The sequence below is a fragment of the Neofelis nebulosa genome, chromosome 10, assembly GCF_028018385.1.
Source record: "Neofelis nebulosa isolate mNeoNeb1 chromosome 10, mNeoNeb1.pri, whole genome shotgun sequence".
Lineage (NCBI taxonomy): Eukaryota > Metazoa > Chordata > Mammalia > Carnivora > Felidae > Neofelis > Neofelis nebulosa.
Window position 1 is genome coordinate 27,131,660 of NC_080791.1, and position 7,299 is coordinate 27,138,958.

Below are 7,299 nucleotides of genomic sequence, written 5' to 3' on the forward strand. Positions count from 1 at the left end.
CATTTGTTCAGTGCTTTAAAAACTTTATATTGCTTCTGAAACTTTCCACTCATTTTCCCCAATATTCCCCACCTCCTTACCTCTTCTTTAATACCCTCTCACTCAAGTAAAAAACAGATTATATCACAACTCCCAACACACTGACATTCTTTTTTTATTAAAAATTGCTTTTAACATTTATTTATTTTTGAGAGACAGAGAGACAGAGCATGAGCAGGGGAGGGGGAAAGAGAGAGGGAGATACAGAATCTGAAGGGGACTCCAGGCTCTGAGCTGTTGTTAGCACAGAGCCTGACATGGGGCTCGAACTCAGGAACTGTGAGACCATGACCTGAGCTCAAGTTGGACACTTAACTGACTGAGCCATCCAGGTGCCCCCAGACTGAAATTCTTATACACAAAAGAGGTAAAGGGAGATTATTTAACTTCTAGTTAAGTCTTCTGGAAGATCCTGGGAGACCCAGATCAACAGCCCAGTCCTTATTTTCTAGATTATTTTATTCAGAGATGCATATCTTCTCTCAAATGTGCTTGGCTATTTTATATGTGCCCGCTGTCCATGCCTGTCTTCCACAAACCCCCACCCAATATTTTACCCTTGGCTTCTTTCCCATTCTGTCTGAGTCAAGAATAGATTAAGATAGAATTGGCTTTTGGACTCTTTTGATGAAGGCTTCTTTCTGTTGACAAAGTTCTGGGAATAAAGACTATTGAGTTGACTGGTATATTATGTTCCAGTGAAAAATTCTAATACTGACAGCAGTAGTTCCACAAAAATCCCCAATCCACTTGCACCTATACTAAGATTTGGGTTGTGCCCAGGTGATCTCAGAATCATTTTGATCCAGTTTGTATCTAGTACTGATTGCCAATTGTTTCAAAATCCTGTGCTGACTTCATAACCTCCCCACAGCCCCCAAATTTGGCTTTCATTCCTGGTTGCCTTTATTTTTGGCTTTTCTTTTGCCACATGCTGTGCACAAACCCTTTTCTAAGATTCCACAGGTTGAACTTTGGCTCTTGTAGTTAAGTTGCCTGTTACGCACCATGAACCCAAGGAACCAGAAACCGAGAAGTGTAATCATGGAAAACTTCTGAAGAACTAGATATTCATCCTCCTAAAGCAAAGTTTAAGTCTGGTTTAGAGATCTGATAACTGCTTTACCATTCAGCCCAAAGGTGGCCATGGCTGGGGCAGAAGCTGGTCCATGCTTAGCTGAAAAGATTGGGTTGGGGAGGAATTATGGCATCAGCCAAGTTGGGGTGAAGGCAGCACTTTGGAAGAACACTGTCCTGCCAGCAAGTTTCTTAGAGAAAGGGCTATAAATAACATTGTGAAGTATTATTAGAAAGGATTGTTAAAACAGTAAGGTGCACATGATTAATTTATGAGCAGATAGGAATAGGAGAGATGGAGGATAGAGCGTGATGGATGTTGCTCAACAATAACATTAAAGCAGGTAAAAGAAACATCCATGGAGAATGGAGAAGGAACAGAGGATAGAGAGGAACAAATGTGTGTCAGAGAAGGTCTTCCAGACTGGTTCCATCATAATCACCAGAGAGCTTAAGAATTTACCTCAAAGATTCTGACGGAGTGGGTTTGGGTTAGGACGCAAACAGAGTCCCACACCCCAATTCCCAGGTGAGGCTGATTAATGTTTAGATTTATGTAGTCATTGGTTTAGACAAGCAGTAGGCAAACTATAGCACCTGGGTCAAACCCAACTTGCAGCAACCCTGTTTAACAGCCCAGAGCTAAGAATGTTTTTTACATTTTTAAAGCATTATTTAAAAAAAGCAAAAAGAAGATAGGACAAAGTTGTAAGTGGCGTGTAAAGCCTAAAATATTTTCTTGCCCTTTACAGAAAATGTTTTCCTACCTCTGGTTTAGTAGGGAATAAATAAAAAGGATGTTACAGCTGGTGAAGAAGTAATGAGATCTGCAAGACTTCTACAATGAGTCACTCTCCCTACAGGCAAGGGAACATTTGCTTTCAGTGTGCTTCTTATTGGAATTGATGCACTATCATTTTTTCAACTCCTACTTGGTGTCAGGTGCTATCAGGTGTGTTATATTTGCACAAACATATTAAGGTTATAGATAAGGAAGGGACCACATTGGGTGGCCCATTAAGGGGGTACTTAAAACTATTTCAACTCCTCCTTTGTTTAGCTAGGGGAGGAGCAGAGCAGAACTTGGAAGCTCAGGGAACACACTCCCAGTTATACAAATATAAGGCACTTACGTAAGCATGTATTATAATGAGATAAGGATGTGACTACAGTTTTTTCCTTTATAATTACTTCTTATTTTTATTTATTTAAAATTTTTTTTTGATTTTTTTAATTTAATTTTTTATTTTTAAAAATTTATATCCAAATTAGTTAGCATATAGTTGACTGCAGTTTTTGAAAAATGGCTTTATAAATGCTGTCTTACCTCTTGATATATGAATTTGCCCAGTAGGGAGAGGGAATACAGGGAGACAGGGCAAGGATATGAAGAAAGTGGATCACTTTGGGAAAAGATCTAATCCCAGGGATTTCTTGAAAAGGAAGGGCCCAAACTCAAGACCAGTCAACCAAACTCAAGACAAAGGCTCAGGTTTGTGGGCAAGGACTGTTTTTTATATGGTATGTGCCCCTTGTACCTCATACTCCTGCCTAAGGATCACCAATAGGAGAGGAACAGCTGAGGATGGAGTGTGACTGAAGATCTATAGCATTGGTGTCTGTGTGGTGTTCCCTAGGTAATGCTATTGAGAAATCCATCCTAGCTCTACGGACAAGCACAGCCTTTTCAGAGCAATACCCTGGGAAAGAGATGGGTCATTTGGTTGAGGACAGAGCACTTTGGATTGAGTGAAACTTGGGAGTTTCTGGAAAACTCGTGGACAAAATAACTGTGTGTGAGAGAGATACTAGGCTTGAACAACTTGCCAAAAAACCCATAAAGCAAGATATCTTTTCTACCTTCAGTTTATATAGATGAGTTGCACACACTATTTCATTTATTCCCATATAAATGTGGGAAGGGAGCCATAGAGAAGTGAAGCAACTGACCCAAAGTGAGCACTGAGTGGGGGGTCAGAATCCCAACCCAGTCCTGCGTGATTCCAACGCTACTTTCTTTCCATGTGACTCCACTGCCTCTGGCAGAGTCATGCATTATTAAGGAGGTCCTACAGGTAAGAAATCACTTTCAAACAAGAAAACTGAGACACAGAGAAATGAAGCCACTTGTTCAAGGTTGTTCAAATAATTACTAGGATTTCAATAGACCTGCTTCCAAAATAGGGAGATCTGAGTTTCCATAAACCTCTAAGAACTTCTTATCAAAGGAATTGAGAATGTCAAATGGAGTATGTTGAAGCCTGTAGGTACAAAGGAGCATTGAGGGAAAGGGGAGCTTTGCAGAATGAGCACATTTCACTTTCCTTAATGACCTGCCAGCTGATGCCCACTTTGAAAGGGCTTTTAGAAAGCAGGAAGGTCTGAGTGGCTTTTGGCAGTTTTCCTCTGGAGAGTACCTATTTATTTATTTATGAGCTCTTTAAACATTAACTTGGCTAGTCTAAAGCAATCACTCCAAAATTTGGAGTTCATGGACTTAGTTCAGATATAGGAAAAGTCCTCTCCACCCAATCAGTACCCCAAGAGGGCATGAATCTAGGTTGATGCCCATTGTGGGCACCTGTGACCTGGCTACATTGACTTCTCAAATAGCTCAGCTACTCATGGCAGTGGAAGAGATGCCAAAGAAGGGGCTTGAAATCAACCAAATTGTCAAGTTCACGTCCCACTGCTCCATCTGAGAAGCTGCCGTGCCCCAAGAGCAGAGCCCAAAGCCTAAGATGTCTGCAAACCAGGGAGCTTTCAGAGCACTGTGGGTATAGCCCAGGCTTTCTCACCTGAGCAGCTTCCTGATGTGTTTCATGGAGAATTCCTGTTAAACTTCAATTTCTGAAGATGGTATGAAGTCGTGCCTGGCCCAAAGATGGTGGAATGCCTGGAGAAATTTATGAAATGTTCTTTGATGATGGTTAAGCACAGAATCTAATCATTTCTCAGGGGTAGTTTAGGCAACACCCTTCATGGAGGTGGAAAAAGGATTGGGGGACCTCTTGAATCTCTTGTCTCTGAGAGATCACAATTTTGCCTGTAAGAGCTAACTGAGCAGAATGTCATTTAAATGTGACAGGAATTGAGTTGGGGCAGCCAGCCCAGATGGGGGCAATCAGGCTGTGATCTGGTCCTCAAATTATTCAGAGTTGGCTCTGTTTTCAGTTTCACCTTCCTGGCCTAGTTAGTATGAACATGAGTAAGAGGTACAGATGGACAGACAGGATACTTTTTGCCTTCTCTTCTAGTGTGGCCCATATCTGTAGTCAGAAAAGACAAATATTGTGGGCCTAGCCTATTCATCCACAAAGGGATGGTTATTTCTCTGCAGGTTAGAAGGTTAGAACTATGGAGAGACTTTAAAAAATTTCTTGCTTGAAGTCCTTGTTTTTAGGGGAAGAAAATAAAGCACAGAGAGGAGATATGATTAACTCAAGGCCAATGCAGAACAGAAGGAGCAAGGTTGAATCAGACTCCGGGCCTTCAGAGTCTCAGAAAAGAATCAGAAAAGAGAAGAAAGCCAATGTTCTCTCTTCTCAGTTTTCTTAATTGTGATGTCAGAGAGTCAGAAAGAAAGTTGATGTCTTAAGTCCCAGCCATTTCTAATATTCTGTGCTAAATGGTTTCACTATAGGAAAATATTGACTGAAGCTGGGTCCCTGAGAGGCAGTTGCAGATAGTTTGATATTTTACACAGTAATGCCTTTATTTAGAAAGGGTATCATTGATTGCCAGTAGTTTTATGATCTGCTGTACTATCTCCCACTGCCTTTCTGAAATAGGGATATCATATTTAAATCCACAGTCTATAGCAAAAGGAGGGAGGAGCCTCAGTAACCCTTCATTCAAAAAACTTTATAGAGCTGCCATTGGGGTATAACGAAGAACACAGCCAATAAGTCCTCATGGTGTTTATAGAACCAGATATTTGTGGAGAACATATGTGGACTTAATTTTCTTGCTCTTTCTCTCACTTTTCAGTTGGTGAGAAACAGAAACACAGAAAAGGCATTCTCAGAGAGGTGGGGAGAGAGGGAGGGGAAGCAGAGGAGAGAGAGAATGAGGCATATAAGAAGGAGAAAGGAGAGAATATCTCCCAAAGGATGTTTGCAGAGAGGGAAATATTTGGCGGCTGCTTCTTCTTTTTAAAAATTAATTGTGGTTAGCTGAACTGTATCAAACTCCTTTAACTCTCTCAACTGCAGACTTTTCCACTTTCCGGTAAACTTGAGTTGCTATGGTGAGAGAGTGGCTTGGGACAAGTCAAACGTAAAACATTGGAAACAACACCCCAACGCCGTGCAACATATTGAATAATTAGAATGACCTGCCATGTGTTTCCCATTCCTTGCTACGAGTCGATTGCCTTATGATTTATCACCTGTTTTTCTAAGCAAAGCTTGAGCCCTCGTTCTCAGTTCCTCTTTCTTGAATGTGTTAAGAATGGTTGGGGGCACAGAAGGTAAGGAGAGTAGACAAATGTGTAAATGCACTGTTTTTCCTTCAGAAAGTTTTCTTAGACCTCTGGCCTTGTGGTATCTGTCCCCTCATATCACTCTCCCCCTTTGTACTACTAATGTAACACTGTTCACTTCTAGTACCTCTCAGGAATTAGTAGAATTAGTAAAATGTTGCTCTGAAGTCCACATCCAAACCACCCACTCTGCTTACATGGCACCCAGGCTTCACAAAGCACCTTCACATTTCATTTCATCCCATCTTCCCAATAACCTTGAGCAGCAGAAACAGCCAGCATTACCCTGTCTCCTACCTGCAGGAATGGAAATGGGCCCTGAGAGAGAGGTTAATGGCCTGCCCATAGTCACTCACATAGAAGTGGGTTCAAGCTTGAGTGTTCTGAATTCATGTCCATGGCTCAGCAGTTTTCTTCACAGTTCTGCTGTGTTGTCAATGATTTGTGAACTTGGAGGGCACAGGGCAATGAGCATTTGGCATGAACCAGAAAAGAGAAGAAAGCCTATTTTCTCTCGTCTCCATTTTCTCAACTGTAAAATAAGAGAGTTAGAGGGTTTACCTCTCAGGTCCCAACCATTTCTAATTTGGGAAAACATTGACTGGGTCTAGGTCTCTGGGAGGCAATTGAGGATAGTTCTATAACATTAAATATTTTATACAGTAATTTATTTATTTTAAAAAGTATCACTTATTCCTGTGTATATAAGACATTAATGTTAGCAATGTTAGCATTGTTGCTAACAGTTATAAAGAGGTATCTTCTTAAGGGCACTCAGGATTCAGGAGCTTGAGTAAGTTTTCAGATTGAAAATGTGATTTCATAAAAAGCTTCTGCATAGTGAGGGAAATAACCAACAAACTAATAGGCAACCTACAGAATGGGAGAAGATATTTGCAAATGATATATCTGGTAAAGAGTTGGTATCCAAAATATATAAGGAACTTATGAAACTCGATACCCCCAAGATGAATAATCCAATTTAAAAAAATGGACAGAAGACATAAATAGATATATTTCCAAAGAAGACATACAGATGGCTAATAGACACATGAAAAGACACTCAACATCACTCATCATCAGGGAAATACAAATAAAAACTACAATGATATATCATCTCATACCTGTCAGAATGGCTAAAATCAACAACATAAGAAACAACAGGTGTTGGTGAAGATGTGGAGAAAGGGGAACCTCCTTACACTGTAGGTGGGAATGCAAACTGGTGCAGCCACTCTGGAAAACAGTATGGAGCTTCCCCAAAAAGTTAAAAATACAACTACCCTACAATCCAGCAATTGCACTACTAGGTATTTACTCAAAGGAAAAAAAATACTAATTCAAAGGGTTACATGCATCCTAATGTTTATAGCAACATTATCTACAATAGACAAATTATGGAAGCAGCCCAAGTGTCCATTGCCTGATGAATGGGTAAGGAAGATCAATAGAATATTACTCAGCGATAAAAAAGAATGAAATTCTTAGAATTATTCTAAGTGAACTAAGTCAGAGAAAGACAAATACCATATGATTTCACTCATCTGTGGAATTTAAGAAACAAGACAAATGAATAAAGGAGGAAAAAAAGAGAGAGGCAAACCAAGATACAGACTCTTAACTATAGAGAACAAACTGATGGTCATCAGAGGGGAGGTAGGTGGGAGGATGGATGGAGATTAAGGAGTGCACTTGTCATG

The 7,299-nt window shown here is 40.4% G+C and overlaps 1 long non-coding RNA gene across 1 annotated transcript; it reads right to left on the reverse strand.

The window, feature by feature from the left end:
- Positions 1 to 2,500: 2,500 nt before the first annotated feature.
- LOC131488543 (uncharacterized) lies at positions 2,501 to 6,145 on the reverse strand. The gene is made up of 3 exons (XR_009250244.1): positions 5,956 to 6,145; positions 3,915 to 4,012; positions 2,501 to 2,816 (listed from the first exon to the last, which is right to left on the reverse strand). It is a non-coding gene; the product is annotated as an uncharacterized LOC131488543 (long non-coding RNA).
- Between the last annotated feature and the right edge of the window lie 1,154 nt (positions 6,146 to 7,299).